We start from the raw sequence: 17,420 nt of genomic DNA on the forward strand, positions 1-17,420 counted from the left end.
ACTTTCAAAATTGTTTAGTCTATCTGGGAGTCTGTGAGGGATTGTAAATCGTCATTAGCGAATCTCACAGATCCATAATTGTCATGCTTTAGCTTTTAGCAACAAACATACGTCCATTATCAATCTTTTCAAAATTCTGGAGACTCACAAGGACAGCTTCCATATCTTAACGTGCTTGTGTTTTACAATGTGTAATGTATTATTGCTTATAAATAATAGTTATCCAGAACGTTCCTGACTTAAGAGTTAGAGTTTGACATTGTTCTAAATTAATAAATTAACTCATAAGTTATTTATGTGCTTAAATATCCTTGAATACACCTAATTGTTGAGAAAGGATTTTCTAAAATATTCTGCACATGAACTACTTAAAAAATTTTGTTTTGCAAAATTTAGTCTGTTACTGTGATTTCTATTACTAGCTCAATTTAGCTTGATTTATTTTTTAAAATTTAAATAATACATAACAAAAGTAAAGGAACAAAAAGAAAATTTAAACCACGAAATATATTATCGGTTTAAAAAGTAAACATTATCCCATCATGAAAGTACTTTAATCGTTAATTTATGATATTTATACAAACCTGTCACTATCAGCTTCCCAGCAGAGCTTTGCTTCGTTTCACCGGATAATCTATGTTTAGTTTGACATCTGTATGCTTTGAACCCATCTTGCTGGTTTGCTTCACGTATGTGCAATTTACCAGAAGGAAAAAACGCTATATTTTCCACCTAAAATTAAAAAAAATATATATATTACTTAATTAAAAAAAAAAAAAAAATCTTTAGATAGGATAAAACTCGAAGTTTTACAACACACCAAGAACATTACAACAAAGTTTTCAATATCTTGCTAGAGCATAAAAAGGTTGCACTTTTAAATATATACTGTGATTTTGTAGTGTAGGAGGTTTTTCTTTCCCTTAAATAATAATTCGTTCAAATTAATTTTCGGATTCGTTTTGATAGATGTTTTTTTTTCCTATATAAAAGTCATGCTTTATTGTATTTTTCCACTTATATTTCCCTGCATCATATGAATAAATTCAAACAATAAAAATAGGGATAACGTACAAAAGGACAAGATCAAGGGGAGAAAATCGGATATGATTTCAAGTTATCGTACCTGAAACTAAATATTTGTATGTTACTAATAGACCGTGTTTGAATTTAGACTTAATATGAGAATTCAATTAAAACACTTGTTTTTGAAAGATTTTAGTCTCCAAATTCGTACGTTACTCCTAACAGCACACAAAATAAATGCGTAAATCTTTTTCTGCACGAAAAAAAAAATAATTTTTTAACGTTTTTTGCTCAGAAAAAAAGCAATTGATAAGCTCTCATAATAATAATAACACCGGCTAGAATGATAGTACCTTTTTTCTAGCTACTAACTATGTTTAATATATTTCCTAGCAATTTTTGAAATTCATTACTGTAACACATGTTTACATCCGATAAAGAAAAAAAAATATTTTAACAAAATATAATTGTTTCGTAACATTTAACTCCTACTATAATGTCCCATATTTCAACTGACATGCTAATGTTGGAATTTATCAGCTTCTACGATTGGTTTAATTTTACAAATCAAAAATTTATTTTTTCGAAATACTTTCGATGCATCTACCCTTCTGCAATGTTTATAAAGTATGCTTTCTGTCTGAGGTTAGTTTTTTTTCCTTTTTAAATCACATAATTTAAAGGGAAATAATTCTGAAGTCAAAATCATGCGAAAAGGAGGAAATTATTTATCTCGTTTTTCTCAGTACAGTTGCGAGCAAGTATAAATGTTAGACAAATGTGTTCAGTTTAATTTTATATCAACTAAGGCTATGTATAAATGTATTTTGTTTCCTGTATTCCTATTAGTTTTTAAAAAACGTATTAAGATCAAAATTATAAAAAAAACATTACTTTGCTTTTTTTTAAAAAATGAAATACATTCCGTACTAACAGAAAATGCAATTATTGAGCAAAGCGCATAATGAGTTACAAACCACTAGATGCAAATAAAAGTTAACATTAATCTGTCTGATCTAATTAACGCTATGTGTGAAAGTGTTTCTTTAAAAATTTCTCTCATTAAGCAATCACTAATTTACTATATGAAAATGGGATTATAACTATTGCTTACTAAACAAACAATGTATCATATAAGAAATTATCCAGTTCTACTATTAATTGAAATGTATTCTACGAAACAGTTTTATCGTTATGTTCATAGAAATTTTGTCAGCAAATGTGTTTCCGTCGCATAATGTATTAAATGCCTTGAGCAGTTGCAGAAGATTACCTACTACAGTTTAACTTATGAGTAAACGAATCGCTATTTTATTGGATAATCACTTATAATTTCCTAAAACTAGTATTGCGTTATGTGTAACTAAGCTATCCATTCAAAACAGTGCTTATAAACAGTGTTTCGGCTTGTACACATTATTAAATAACGACGTTTGACAGGAAAAGATATAAAAGTGGTTTAAAGAGAAAGATGTTTTCATGCCAGAATTATGGTCATTTGTAATTATCTTCTGTATTATGTAGCAAATAGGTTAAAACAAATACAATAATAATAATAATAATAATAATAATAATAAAAAACAAAAAAAAAATAATAATAGTAACAATAATTAACGTGAGGACCAACTTCAACTGAGAAAATCTCATCGCACTAACGTTTTCCTTCGTCAAATATAGGGAGTTAGTTCAAAAAGACTAAAATAGATAAAAGTAAATGTTAAAACCTTTTTCTTTTACGGATCGATATTTAAAATGTTTTAAAATGTGTCCTATGATAGGCGCTTACCTGATGCACGCTTGCATTAAAACTACTAAGCAGAGTGAAGAATTAACGGTAAATACTCTCGAGAAACTCAGATCCAGATAAATCAAGTGAATTTTGAAAGGACTCGCTAGTTTGAAGAGTCATGGTATTCAAGTAATTCACAACCATCATGGATCCAAGTTGTGAACTTCTCGCATTTCATGTGCATTCGCCATTCATTCAATACTCCTCGTAAATGGACGTCCTTTGAAGCATACATGTCAAAGGGAGCGTAAATTGTAAAAGCACTTAGTATGAACAACTTTTGCGAATCCATTGAAATTGATTTCAAACGTTCCTTCAGATGTCTGTGAGTGTATATCTAGTTAGTAAAGGTTACTTAGAAATTGCAGTCGTTTTATAAATAAATGAGTATTATGAGTTGCGTAATAAAAAGGCAATAGAAGGATCTTTGCAGTGAAGTTTTTGACTAACATTGCATTTGTTTTCTGAAATGCATTTGTTGTCGTTCGAGAAAGGAAAAAAAACACACACACACACACACACACACACACACACACACATAAATAGGGGAAAATGATTTCTATTTTGTAAATCTTCTAATAACACAAATATTTTAAATAAACGAAATACATGGTTTTGAATAAAAAATGGAAAGTAAGTGAGACATAAAGGGAAAATTTTCTTTTGAGGGGTGTCAATCAACTCCTGAAGTAGCTTTTCGAGAAATAGTGCGAATCGTACGTTATTGTTTTATTTTTCAATATATCATCACCAAGATTACCCTTCACTTTTCTTAAGCTTTTCAGCAGGTCAAGAAATTGATTGTTCATTAAAACTATTTTTTCTTGAATATGTAGGAGACACATGGACATGCTTCTTGAATGACATTGACTGAACACAGCTTCGTCTAATAAAATTTAGTTCATCAGTTTTATACATTTTAAGCGTTTCTATACATATATAATGACGTCACGCGTGGTATTGGAAATGAAAGTAGTACCTTGACCTAAAAACTGAAAAACTTCCCAGAAGCTATAGTTGTACAAGATGCCCGAAAAGTCCTTGACACATTTCAAAAACAAATGTGAAGCAACAAATATCCTATAATACTTAACAAAATCGAGAAATTTTCATGAAATCGGAAATATAAAGGAAGCAAGGGGGGGAAGTGCAATTATAAAAAATCACTGTATCGTCATAGTAAGAAAAAACGAGCTGATGTGTGCGTCTCATGAAATCCTTTTACACCAATTTAATGTAATTTCCACATTACTGGCAATTTTAATGTGATTCAATAGCTTACTCTCTAAATATCACCAACAATGGGCAAATTAAAAAAAAAATCATTAAAAAAAATCCAAATTTTTCCCCAAGTTGGCGACAAAACGTGGCGACCAAAAGACTGGCGCTGTATTGCCAAGTGTCAGACAAATTGTAGCACCCCTTGAGTTTACATGGAAATTAACAATGATTTCCTCTCAAAAAGGGGCAAAAGACCCCCTTAGGAACATCAGAACATCCGAATGCAACCAAAAGGGAAGGTGCACAACTAGGCCCCACTAAGAGTCTACGTACCAAATTTCAACTTTCTAGGAGATACCGTTTTTTAGTTATGCGAGATACATACACACATACACTAGTACGCACATACGCACATACATACGTACATACGGACGTCACGAGAAAATTCGTTGTAATTAACTTGGGGGTCATCAAAATGGATCTTTCGGATGTCTGTAGGTTCCTAAGAATATATCCACGTGTAGTCAGGTCTAAAAAAAAACTCAACATTCATTCCGGGAAGAGAAAATGGAAATTAAGGCCGATTTTTGAGTGAAATTTTTTTCGCGAATACAATACTTCCTTTTTTGTAAAAGGAAGTAAAAAACATCATGCGGGGCGTTAAGTCATTTTTTAAAACATAAAGCAATATCCCAGAGTTCGATGTGTGTACTGTTTCTGGACATGAGATGAACTTGAGTATCGTTTATATGTAGTTTGAGCATTATACGGTGCACACAGTGCACTCTGGTAATGAAAAGTATTGCTTTCTGTTACGTAAAATGATGAAATATTTCAGATGCCGTTTGTTTTTCTTACATTGACGAAACAACGATTGCTTATTACTAATTACTTATTACATTTTCTCTTTTTAATTTTTTTTCAAATTTACGGTGTCATTAAAAAATTTTGAGCCCCATACTCATACGTTTTGCTTTCAATGAATTATTAAGGTGGGGGAAGGACTTTTCGGATGCCCTGTAATTTTAGTTCTGTGGTTCCGAGGAAATTTTAAAAACAGTGAAAACACTATCATACCTCTAAACAATTATTATTTTGATAATATATTCTTAAATAAGCAGTTTCATTTCGAAGCATAACTACGAATGTGTATCAGAATAAGAAATAACAACGTCAAAAAGCACAATTTGCAGATTATCTGCAATTTGTGCTTTTTAACGTTTTTTCACAAATTTATTTATTTAATTTATGTATCTTAATGCTTTTAAAAAGAAAAACTTTGGCTATTTTGCCTTAACCTGAAAACTAAGAAAGAAAATAACGTAATGAAAGAAAGTGGTAAAACCCAAGCAAAAAATGTAAATCTAAGAGCTCATTTCCTTCTCTTTAACGAAATACTGGCAAAAAAAAGTGAATATGAGGGGAAAAAAGAGTAAATGTCTGGGGTAAACCTAAGTTTTGAATAATATGAACAAAATTCTTGGAACCTGGTCAAGGTGATAATCATTGCAGCTCATTCAAAAAATGGATAAGAGCCAAAAGGAATTCCAAAAATGCTGATGTATGTACAGGTTTTTCTTTATTGTTTTCCTTACACTAATACTCTACGTTTGATCTAAGGGTAGCAATTTCATCTGTAATGTAACTCCTTTTTTGTTTTATTCACTAAAGACATTTTACTGAGGAACAACATATTTTTAAAAAATCTAAGTAATGAAGACCTCAAGATTGAAGAAATTTGTTATTAGTTTGCAACTGATTATTACATTAATAAAAACAAAATCTTTAGACTTCGAGTACCATGCATTTTTAGATGTAGAATATAGTGCAGTAAATTCCTGGTCATCCCCGGAATACGCTGACGCGGTAACTACGGATAACCGAATTCGTGGATAATTCACTAACAAGGAAACAACGATGATAGTGTATGCAAAAAGTGGTTCAAAAGATTAAAAACATTCTAATACATTTAAACTTTAGCTAAAACGGCTACATTGCAAAATCTGAAAAGGGTAGCTAATTACGTGAAACGAATTACTCACATACGCAAGCAAATCGTGCAAGCAGATTAACTTCAACATATCAATCTATGTTACACCAACCACGCAACGGAGAAGGGAAAGAATTTTTTTCAAGACGGGTCCGGTTGCTCGTTTACGTATGTAGGTAGTGTACATCTAAAAATTAGTAAGTAGAGTAGGTCTAAAAACCATTTAGTAATGAAGATTTAAAGAAGTAAGATGTGTCGAATTAAACATCTGGTTTCAACTAGGCAGGTTTCGGGGGCCTTAAAAGGGTTAACGCCATAGGAAGGGAGGGTGAAGAAAGCAATAGAATTGTCTAAAAATAATCTTTGCATTTTTGTTTGGTGAAAGTGCGTGCATTTATCCTTATTCAGTTAATCATCACCGAATTTTAAAAAAAAATGTTTTAAAAGTTTAAAAGACCGCAGATAAACAACCCGCGGATGGTCGAGAGTTTAATGTAATATGAAAAATTCGCGTCATAAAAGTAATGCCGATTGGGATGAATAGCCATTACCAAAAAACATTTTTTTAGAAAATAGTAAGCAGTAAGATGATTCATAGTAAGAAAAAGTGGAGCCCCCAAATACATTACTATGATTTGCCAATAATCCTCCTCATTATTTCAAAATTTGGTTTTAATAAAAACTCTGTCATAATAGTTGCATTTCTCTATCCGTCAAAGGATTTGAGAAAAATGTAAATTATTATAGTATCACAAAGTTTTATATAAAAAGCAATCATTCCATGAAAGAAAAATAGGGAGAGATATTTTTTACTATGCTTTATTTCTCCCCTTGAAATTTCTTTATTCAGAACATAAAAGGCATATGTAAAGGTACACAAATATCCGGAAAATACAATTTTGCAATTGTGTTGAAAACGCAATCTACGTTCTCGAGTTCTTCCAAACTGCGAAGGAGCAATGTTCAAAGAAGCGTGAATTTTTTTTATTCCTATCAAACGCAGCCCCGGAGATAATGGAAAAAGTTTCTTTATCATTTTTACCATCATTTAAAACACGCATTTTTTTTTTTTTTTTTGAAAATATCATTTTTGAGCAAAATTTAGCTTAATGAGAGAAAGCATTAGTCATTTATTCAATTTTATTTCGAAAAATACTTGTTTCAGTACTTTACCCATTTTTGAGATGTTTAACTGTTTACAGAATATCTTTCTGAAAAACATAAGAGTGGACCCAAATGATTTAGTGTAGAAAATTCTGCATTGATCGTTAATAAAATCAGTTAATTTTTATAAGGTGGTTAAAAATTATCTCCTACCTATCACACACAGAACGAATATTATTGGCCAAATTAAAGTATTTAACCATCACTGACTAGTATCTACTGACTTACGGGATGGAATAGTCATAAACAACATAAATAAGGAAAGTTAAAAAAGTTAATATTTGTTATAGCCTAATCCTAGCTAATATTGTTTTCTTTAAAAGTCAAAAAAAAGATAGCCGCTGATTATTAAGGAAATGTCTATGTAACTAAAATTTCCTCTTTAATTCAGTCGCACTTGATTTGTCTGTCCACCTACCTAGAGCTATTGGCCTTGGCTTGGCAAAAAACAAAAGAAAAGAGCATTTTTTTCTATATCTTGTCCCTTAATTTTTAATAATCACCAAGTGAAGGGAGAACATATCCAATTTCAAAGACCATTGGAAACAGAAATGCCAGAAATCTTGAAGACTCCAAGTACTCCCTTTCCATTGATTATAAGTAAACATTTAAAGTAATTAAAAACACTAAAAACAAACGAGAAATTGGTTCAAAACTAAACAAGCCTAACCTTATGTTATGCGAAGATTGCTGTTCTGACCACAGTCATAATTATTTCATATGTATGTTTGAATGTTAAAAAAGCGTTAAGTGTTTCTGAAAACTAAATATGACGTACAGGTTAGTTAGCGTAAAAGCGTTCGCAATTACTTTATTATTATTTTTGTTAACGGAAATGTTTCAGGTTCAAGAATTGTTTTTTGAATATAAAAATATGGATGAACAAAATTGGAAAAAAAAGTTAAGCAAATAAAACACTGAAAAATTTCCTCCTAAATAGAAGTTATGACTAAAGTAACGAAAAAAAAAATAGTTTAAACAATTTATATTTTATTTTCTACCGTTGCCTAGCTAATATTAAAATATAAATAAAAAATACAACAACAACAACAAAAAAACACTTTTTTTTTTCTTTTTTTAATGTGTTTTAAGATCTCTTCTTATGTTTCTCTTTTTTAAAGATTCCAATTTGAAAAAAATACATAAGTAATTCAAAAGTTTGTTAATGAAATAAAGACTTGACGATCCAATGCTTTTATATATCATAAAAATTCGCGTGCAGTTTTTTTTCCAGATGTTCAATTCATATCATTTAAATTTCTCAATCAATACTTGTTTTAAGCAATTTTTATTTTACAAAAAAAACTGCATTTATAATAAAAACTTTTTTGTTTATTAAAACTAAAAGCCTAGTACCATGTTCACAAAAGGTGGCCGTTTCTTATCAGTTTAATATTGCTTTTAAATGTTATTAACTTTTTGAAAGAAAAATAAAAAAATCACCTTTTTGTTGTCATGGAAAATCATTTGTTACTGGCAAAACATGAATTATTAGCAAAATTAAACTTCTTGGAACAAACTCTTCAAGAGCTCTTTACAAAAAGATTTGTAAAAAGAAATTCCGCCTGTTAATAACGATGTATACATGATTCAAATTTCTTCGTATGAGTTATTCTTAAATTTTGAATTGCAACAGTTGGAAAAAAAAAGAATTTCTAAATCAAAAACTGAAATGTAGGGGAAAAAAATCTTTATTGTCCATTTTTTTTTTAAAGTTGAAATAGATTTTTTTTTCTTGGACAGTTAATTATTACAGGCAGATATATATACATATTTTAATATTTCAAGATCCCTACTTATTTTCAAATCTTTCAGTATTAGTTCAATTGCTGACAAAATTAAGTTTTCAAAGTCAAGAATTACAGTAATTGTTGCAAACTCAAAACGTTTCCTCAATGAAAATCGATTGGTGTACACCTTCGCAAGGGTCACGTAAAATTTCAAATCGTTTGATACCTGGCTCAACTCCAAAGTATCTGCGTATCTACCGCTCTCGGGGAGCTCGATTCACATGCTTACGTACCCACCCAATCTAAGAAGCAGAAATAGAGAAAGTCTGAAGACTATTTCTTAGTTGGGGGGGAGAGAAAAAAATATTTTTAATTTATTTTTTCATTATTATTTTTTTTAAGAAAAAAATTTTGAACTTCAGGAATCAACCCTATTTTTTGAGACATAATTCACAGGTAGGTTCAGCACATTTTTTTAAAAAATCCTTCACGGGGGCCGATTAAGTTTTACGATTCATGCAATGATGAATTATTTCGCAGATTGTTATTTTTGTTTCTTTTTTAATTTTAACTAGCATCGCAGACAAATGAAAACAATTCTTGTACCGGGTATACATACATACATATAGAGATGTATAAAACCGAGTGTACGTCAATACATTAGCTATACGATGTATTCGTCAACGTTTTTAATTAAATTTAGATTACCTTGTGTTCCATCAGCATGAATTACGAGCCCATCATCACGAAACCATGCTGCTGCTGACACATAGTCTTTCACAAAACTTGGAATTTGGCATTTAAGGACCGCTGTGTTGTCTCGTATCACAAACTCATCGTAGACGCGAACCTCGTACTGCTGAGTCAGCACTGGAAGAGAAAAGAAAAAAAAATAGAAAATAAGAAAAAAAGGCCGAGAAGAGGAATAAAAAAAGGAAATCCTGGCATCAAATAGGATCAGGAAAAGCCGGGAAGCGTGAAAATTAGCTCTTTCACACACGAGTGCTTATAGGGATTTCGGCGACCAAATAACCGGAACTTCGTCGGTACGCGGCATGAAAGCGAAGCATATAAATGGTTTCATTTCGCAACTTATAAGCTCATGGTGTGGTGCGTGCATGGATGGTAGTCCATAAACGAACGCAAAGGAAGTTTAAGCTTGTCAAGAAGTTTCTCAGCTCTAGAAAGCTTATGGTCAAAACTTTGGATTTCATCTTTAAAATTGGTATTATAAAGAAAAAAGAGTTAGGACTTAACTGAATCAAAATTACATTAATCTGAGCTGAGTTTTAAATTTAAAGTTATTATTAGAGTTTTAAGACCGATAGTACACATCATGCATTTATAATTGTAATCAAAATGTACTTGATGACTGATTGTGAACGTTGCTTTGACTTTTTTAGCATATTTTTGCTTATACTGCGTGGATAGGTAAAGGGCAGTAAATGATAATTTTTTCCCTTTTTTTTAATTTTTTTTTTATTTCTGTGCTTTAGCTTTGTTGTACAAGCTTGTTTATTTTGTCTCCACTAAAGAAACCCCTCTAATTCCAACACTTTAATATCGTTAATATTGAATCCAAATTGTGGCTCTTCAAATGTCTCAAAACCTCATTTTTGCTGCTACTGCAGTACTATATTTAAATTGCAAAGCAATTGGTTATAAGTTAAGAATACAAATATCGTTTCTTCTCAGTGAAACAGTGAGTTGTACTTAAAAATGTACACTAACATGTTCCCTTTTCATTTTTAAAGTTTTAATATATATATATATATATATATATATATATATATATATATATATATATATATATATATATATATATATATATATATATATATATATATATATATATATATATATATATATATATATATATATATATACAGTGCTCGATTTCTAAAAATTGAGGTACCGGAACTCTGTTAAGGGCGGACACACCGGGGGGTCTGAGGGGTATCCATACCCCCCCCCCCAGCTAAAGGGGGGTCCGGGGGCTCTCGGAAAATTTTCAAAATTTCAGTTTAAAATTACGCATTTTTAGGCTGTTTTTACTTCTCAATCAACAATAGTTTAGTGTTCAAAAAGTAAGGCTTGAAACAAATATTTTGACTAATCAAGTAAGAAGAAATTTCAGTCAGCAACATCAACACTTTAACACAGTCAATCAACAAGTCAAACTGCCAACCACGTAAGAAAGGGAGTATTCGGTTAAAAAGAAAGAAATATTTTATTGAACTCAAACTTTTTAATAAACATAATGAAAAGCAGTAAGACAATACAACATAACTGTTTAAAAAATTGTTCTTAAAATATACTCCAAAACTTCATCATGTTTTCTTCGTATTTGCCTTCTCTTGATCTTTCCTTACTCTTGACAGCTAGCGCCGAGTGGTGTCCAGAAACCAGCCAAGAGTTAACATACTTCTCTGGATCAAACAGTCTAAGAGGAGGTCCATTAATTTTCAAAAACATCAGGCCAGAAACCGTTCTTATGTTGAGTGAAGATCGCAGCGGTGTAATTATTAAGTTCATCTGAGAGAATCCTCTTTCACATTCACTTGATGAAATGGTAACCGAGTCAATTGATTGTTTTACAGGATTGAGGCTTTCTGGTAACTCTCTGGAGTAGATATATTCGCGTAAACCTGTAATTAACTGTCTTTCGTTAAGTTTGAACCTGGAAGCAAGTTTCCTCATTTCATTTTCCCCAAAAGTTATTGGGAGTTTCGTCGGCCAGGTTTTGGTATCCATAACTTCAAGAGTTGTAGCTAACTCAACATCTTTGTCATCAAGTAGTCTCGTTTCAATAGAAGTTTTAAGGGCCTCGTAAAATATTTTGGGGTTCAACGGCTGATTGTCTGATCTCCCTTCTTTTGTGTGGAGAGGAACTCCGAAAAAAGACAAGTTGTTTACTGCTTCTTGAGCCATTGTTGAGTAGGACCCTGGAACTGTTTTTCTTTCTTCAAATAAACCAATTGTGATTAGCAATTTTCTGTTCGCATAGTTCAAATCTGCATTACGATGTTGTAAAGCTTCACTTAGTTCTGAAAGTTCTTGCAAAGCATCTGCCATCAATCCCAGGTCTAGAATGAAATTAGTTTCTGTGATTTTGTTAAGAAGTCCGGAAAAAGTACTTTTATCTTTGCTGTCTCTAGATGGGTCATTTGAAGCTTCTTTAAAGTGTTCGACTAATGCTTCATATGACGTCCAAACAGCTGACACAGATCTAAAACTAGATGCCACCCAACGGGTGCTCAAGACTCTTCCAATTTTTAACATTTCTGTATCCAAAAGAGTTGCACAGCTTCGAAGTTCCCTGCTGTTCTTTGGTGAAGCATGATAGACAACATAGAGTTTGTCAATAAAAGATTTAAACCTATTAACTTCTGAAACAGATTTAATAACGTCTGACACTGACAGCTCAAGTCTATGGTTTGCACAGTGCCAAACAATAACAGAAGGAAATTTCTCACGAAATAATGTTGCAACGCCTTTGTGCTTACCGATCATAGTAGCAGCACCATCACAAGTTAAGCTTGTTAAATTATTACTTAAAAATACGTCAGATGGTCCATTAGACCGAAGACAGTTCATCAAAGAGTCAAAAACAGCTGTAGCAGTAACGCCATCTAGTTCTATTAGATCCAAAAAGACGTTAGTGGAGCCACTCATACCGGTTTTAGGCAAAGAACACCGAACGTATACTATTAAACTTGACTTATTACTTAAGGACGTGGATTCATCAATTATCAAACCAAGTTTTGTATCATTCTTAATGATTTCATCTACAAAGGTTTTCTTCATTTCCTTACTGAGATGCAAAGCAATTTTAGCACAGGCTTTGTCTGAGTGTAAAATGCGACCCATGTTAATCCCATTTAATTCTTGCAAATCAACTTCCGTTTCAAAATTGTTAAAAGACTGATTTTCTTTAACAACCTTGTACGCCGTTCGGAAAATTTTCCCCGTTATTTCTTTTTCATGAGAGTTCTGTCTCAAAATAGTTTTCTCCAGTTTTCCGTCTTTACTTTCGATTAGGATTTCAGCAGCTGCCTTATGACCAGCACTCTCTTTGTGGTCAAAAATCTTTTTCCTTAAAGACGTTTGCTTTTTCTGTTTAGTGTCACCATAACTGTCTATTTCAACATTTGCCCATTCTTTTGAAATTTTCATACCTGTTTTTTTCTTAACAGATAAGATCCATACTTCTTTACAAGTACTGCATCCTAACTTTCCATTTTTAATTAACAACCAGTCATATTTTTCGCAAAAATCAGTTTTTTGAAATTTAGTCCAACAATCTGGCAAGGCATTGTCGTTACACTCAACCTTTTGTCCTTGTTCTTTAGAGTGATGTTCGTCAGAATCTGAACTGGTTACCTTTTCAGTGCTAGTTGACAGTTGTAAGGTCGTTGAAGATGGTTGCGTGAGGTTGTCTTCACAATCAATGGTTCGCTTAAGTCTCTTAGTATCACCCGAGGGTAAAAAAAAATCGGTTAACTTTTTGTTCATCTTATTTCACAACAATCATACTCGCATACATTGATAAACTTCAACACAATAACCTAAGTAACGTAACAGAGATAAATAAAAGACGACCGTGTGTGCAAGTGGGTAGCGCGTAGTAGAGTACAGTACAGGACAACACGGACTCCTGACTACGGGACTACGACTGAGCAACTGAGCATCTAGTGATGAACGAAATGGGGAATAGACGCCAGACGGACGAGTCTATCTCTAACCTGGAGGGGAGGAAGCTATACTGCACGTGCGCCGCGGCGGATGAGTCTACTCACTGACAAAGAATTTTAACTGTTTTCAAATAATTTAGTTTTTTTACAGAGAGAGGTTCCGGAACGCCGTTCCGCCGCGTTCCGCCTGAAATCGAGCACTGTATATATATATATATATATATATATATATATATATATATATTGGCATGGGATAGTGATGCTGCTTGATACCAATATAATTATTACATTTAAAAAGAAAACCTTCTTCTCATTCCTTCGCTCAGTTTTCTTTAAAAATATAAGATTATAGTTTTGTTTTATCACATGGTGACACGAATTTGCTTGAAGAAAACATATAAGAATTTTTTTTTAATTCGTTCTAAGCGCCTCCACGCTGCTGAGGAGCAATAATAATATAATTGTTGTGCTAAAAAAATCAATTACAACTTAAGTAATTATTTAAACATAAAATGTAACTTTCGCTTCAATATTAGTCCTATGGACCATGTTTAAAACTACTCAAATTTAAAACAAAAAATAGAAGCGGTGACAAAAACTAAACAAACGTTTTACCTCGTATACTGAGTGAAACCTGTGTAAGTTGACCACTTGCGGTGAACCACTTAAGTAGTCAACTTAAACAGGTGTTCAACTTAAAAAGGTTGAATTATATGATAAGACCTAATTCTGCGCCTGAAAATAGCGGTCAACTTAGACAGGTGGTCAACTTACAAGGGTGGTCAACTTTACAGGTTTTACTGTACCAGGTTTCCAACTTTTGCCGAAAATCTATTAACGTGTTTCGGCGTTACTTTTGGATTGAAAAAGACGTTTATTGTATTTCCGGAACAATTGTCTACATTAAACGACCATTGTGTACCACTTAATGTTGTTATTTCTTATTTTATTGATCATGGCAGTATTATTAAATCATACAATCCAAAGACTACCAAACCCATAGCTTCTACTGTAACAAAGCTTTTTAAAGAATAAAATAACCTGCCATATGCGTTTGATATTTTGTCATTAAATAAAAGTAACAACCCATTTGCAAAAAAGAGTAATCTTTATACATAAATGGCTACTTCTGTATTTATGTATGTCCAGGGTAATCTTCAAAACTACTGGACTGATTTCAACTATTTTTTCACCATAGATAGATACATTATCAGGGAGCAACTTAGGCTACAATTTTTTTCTAAAAAACTTAGTTTAAAAACGTTATGATGAGAGACAGTAAATGTCATGTAATTTCTCTATTAAATGATTAAATATAAAACTCATTACTACGAAAATTTGTTGTCTTACAACAGCAATTTTAAAAGTAATCATAATGGAAATTTTGAATCAAAGCTTCTCTGGAGCAACCATGACATTTATTGTTTTCTTAGGAAATGTATCCTCATCTTTATACATAAATGGCTACTTCTGTATGTATGTATGTCGGGGGTAATCTTCAAAACTACTGGACGTTTCAACGCTTCAACAATTTCAATCAGTTCAATTTCAACAATTTCAACCACTTTTACACCATAAATAGCTACTTTATCAGGGAGCAACTTAGGCTATAATTTATTACTAAAAACTTAGTTTAAAAAAGTTATGATGGAACTTAGGAAAACATAGTAGAGGGTAAATTTTAAAGTAATTTCCCTTTTTTTGAGCAATCACGATTGCTTATTGTTCTCATTTGACAGTCCTTGACGTTGTGGTTCCTTTTTTAACTTGGATCAGCAGTACCACCGCCCGCCGGCGGCGGCACGTCACTGTCCTGAGCACTGTCCCCCGGAATCCACTTCTGCTGGGTGGTAGCATCCATGTCCTACACACGCATGCTCATACACCCTCGCCTACACGCGCGCGCCTTTACACACATACACAGACCTACGTGCACACACAACTATACACACATAACCACCCAGGAGGAAGGACATGCTTCGGGGGTGGGGAGCCATTTCTAGAAACAATAACTCTAATGAGTAGGGACTTGTCGCCACTCGTAATTGCGAAAAACATAATTTTAATTCAAAGTTTCAGAATTCAAATTAGAATTGATTGGAGAAAGAGGGTCACAGTTTTTTTTTTTTTTCTGCCCATTTTGTTTCTTTTTTCTTTGTAGCTTCTAACTGCTTTTGTCTGAGGGCTTCTTCAATTGGAGTATCAGTTAGGGAAAAAAAAGAGGATGCTCGCAATCCTTTCCTGGTTCCTAAGCTTTGGTCCTACTTTTTCAAGTAGTCTCAGTTGGGGTAGTCAATATGGGACGATGTGGGAGGCCTAGTGGGAGAAATATTTGGATTATTTTCATTACTTTGGCATCTAACGCGGTTCTGTTAGTATTTTGACATACACTGTTGTGCAAAAATTAAGGACGAGACGTTTTTTTCAATATAACTTTGTACAAAAGCTTTCCAAATCAACACATTTAATACCGTAAGATCCCCAATACGTTAGGACATGTGTAAAGTAAGCAACACTTACTAAAAGAGAATTTAGAGGGATAAAAAGAAGCTTTATTGAAAAAGTAGCATGGAGCATAATGCGACTGAAGGACGAAACATCCCTGTGATGGGTGTCCAGCAAGAAACATCCGGTCTTTAGTTGGGGATATGATCTCCCAGAACTGCTAGGCAGGTTTCACAGCGTCTGCCCATGCTGAGAATGAGGGTGTGAATGAGTTGTTGAGGCATTGCTGCCCATTCGTCTTGCAACACCAATCGAAGCTCCCGAATCCTTACTGGTGGTAAGGTACGAGCGGCCAAGCATCTGCCTAGAAAATCCCATACATGCTCGATGGGATTGAGATCCGGAGATCGTGCCAGTCAATCCCTACGTTCAATATCCTCACTCTCTAAGAGCTGTTCGGCAGCTACTGTGCAATGACATGGTGCATTGTCGTCCATGAAAAGGAACTGCGGACCCATAGCGCCTCTAAAAAGACGCACATATGAAAGAAGAATCTCGTTACAATAACGGGTCCCGTTGACTGAACCTGCGTCGAAGATGTAAAGGTCTGTACGACTACCAAGCATGATGCCTCCTCAAACGAGAACACCGCTACCTCCATACCTGTCCCTTTCAATGATGTTCGAGGAATGATTGCGGCTTCTCCGCTCTCTCCAGATGAGTATGCGATGAGAATCGCTACTCAGACTGAATCTGCTCTCATCTGTAAAGAGAATTCGTCTCCATTCATTGTCGCTCCAATTCCGGTGTTCCCGGCACCACAGAGAACGCCTTCTCCGATGGGCAGGCGTTAGAGGTACACACCGTATAGGGTGTCGGGCAAACAGACCACCACCGTGCAGTCTTCTGGCTACGGTAAAACGCGATATCGGTCGTCCAGTCGCTTGTGTCGTGTGTCTAGCGATTTCTCCCGCTGTCTGCCGCCTGTTTCTTCTGGCCTGTAAGACAGTATACCGGCCATCTGCGGGTGCGGTTCCTCGTGGGCGACCACTACTGAACCCCCGGACAGCTGTTCCTGTAGTTTGAAATTGTCTCCAAAGTCTTGAAACGATGCTGCGAGCAATTCCGAACTCTGCAGCCACACTTGTCACACTGCGGCCTTCCTCCAACTTCCCAATAATTCAACCTCGGATAAAAGCATCCAGATGTCGTCGAACAGATTGATTATTCGCCATTTCTCGCTGAGGCAGCAACTCGGTGTGATTTTAACTGCTATACGGCGTGCAATCTCTTTGCCAGAAATACTGATCTTACACCGACAACATGCTTTATACTACTCAGACACTCCCCCATTACGTCTG

The sequence above is a fragment of the Uloborus diversus genome, chromosome 5, assembly GCF_026930045.1.
Source record: "Uloborus diversus isolate 005 chromosome 5, Udiv.v.3.1, whole genome shotgun sequence".
NCBI classification, from domain to species: domain Eukaryota; kingdom Metazoa; phylum Arthropoda; class Arachnida; order Araneae; family Uloboridae; genus Uloborus; species Uloborus diversus.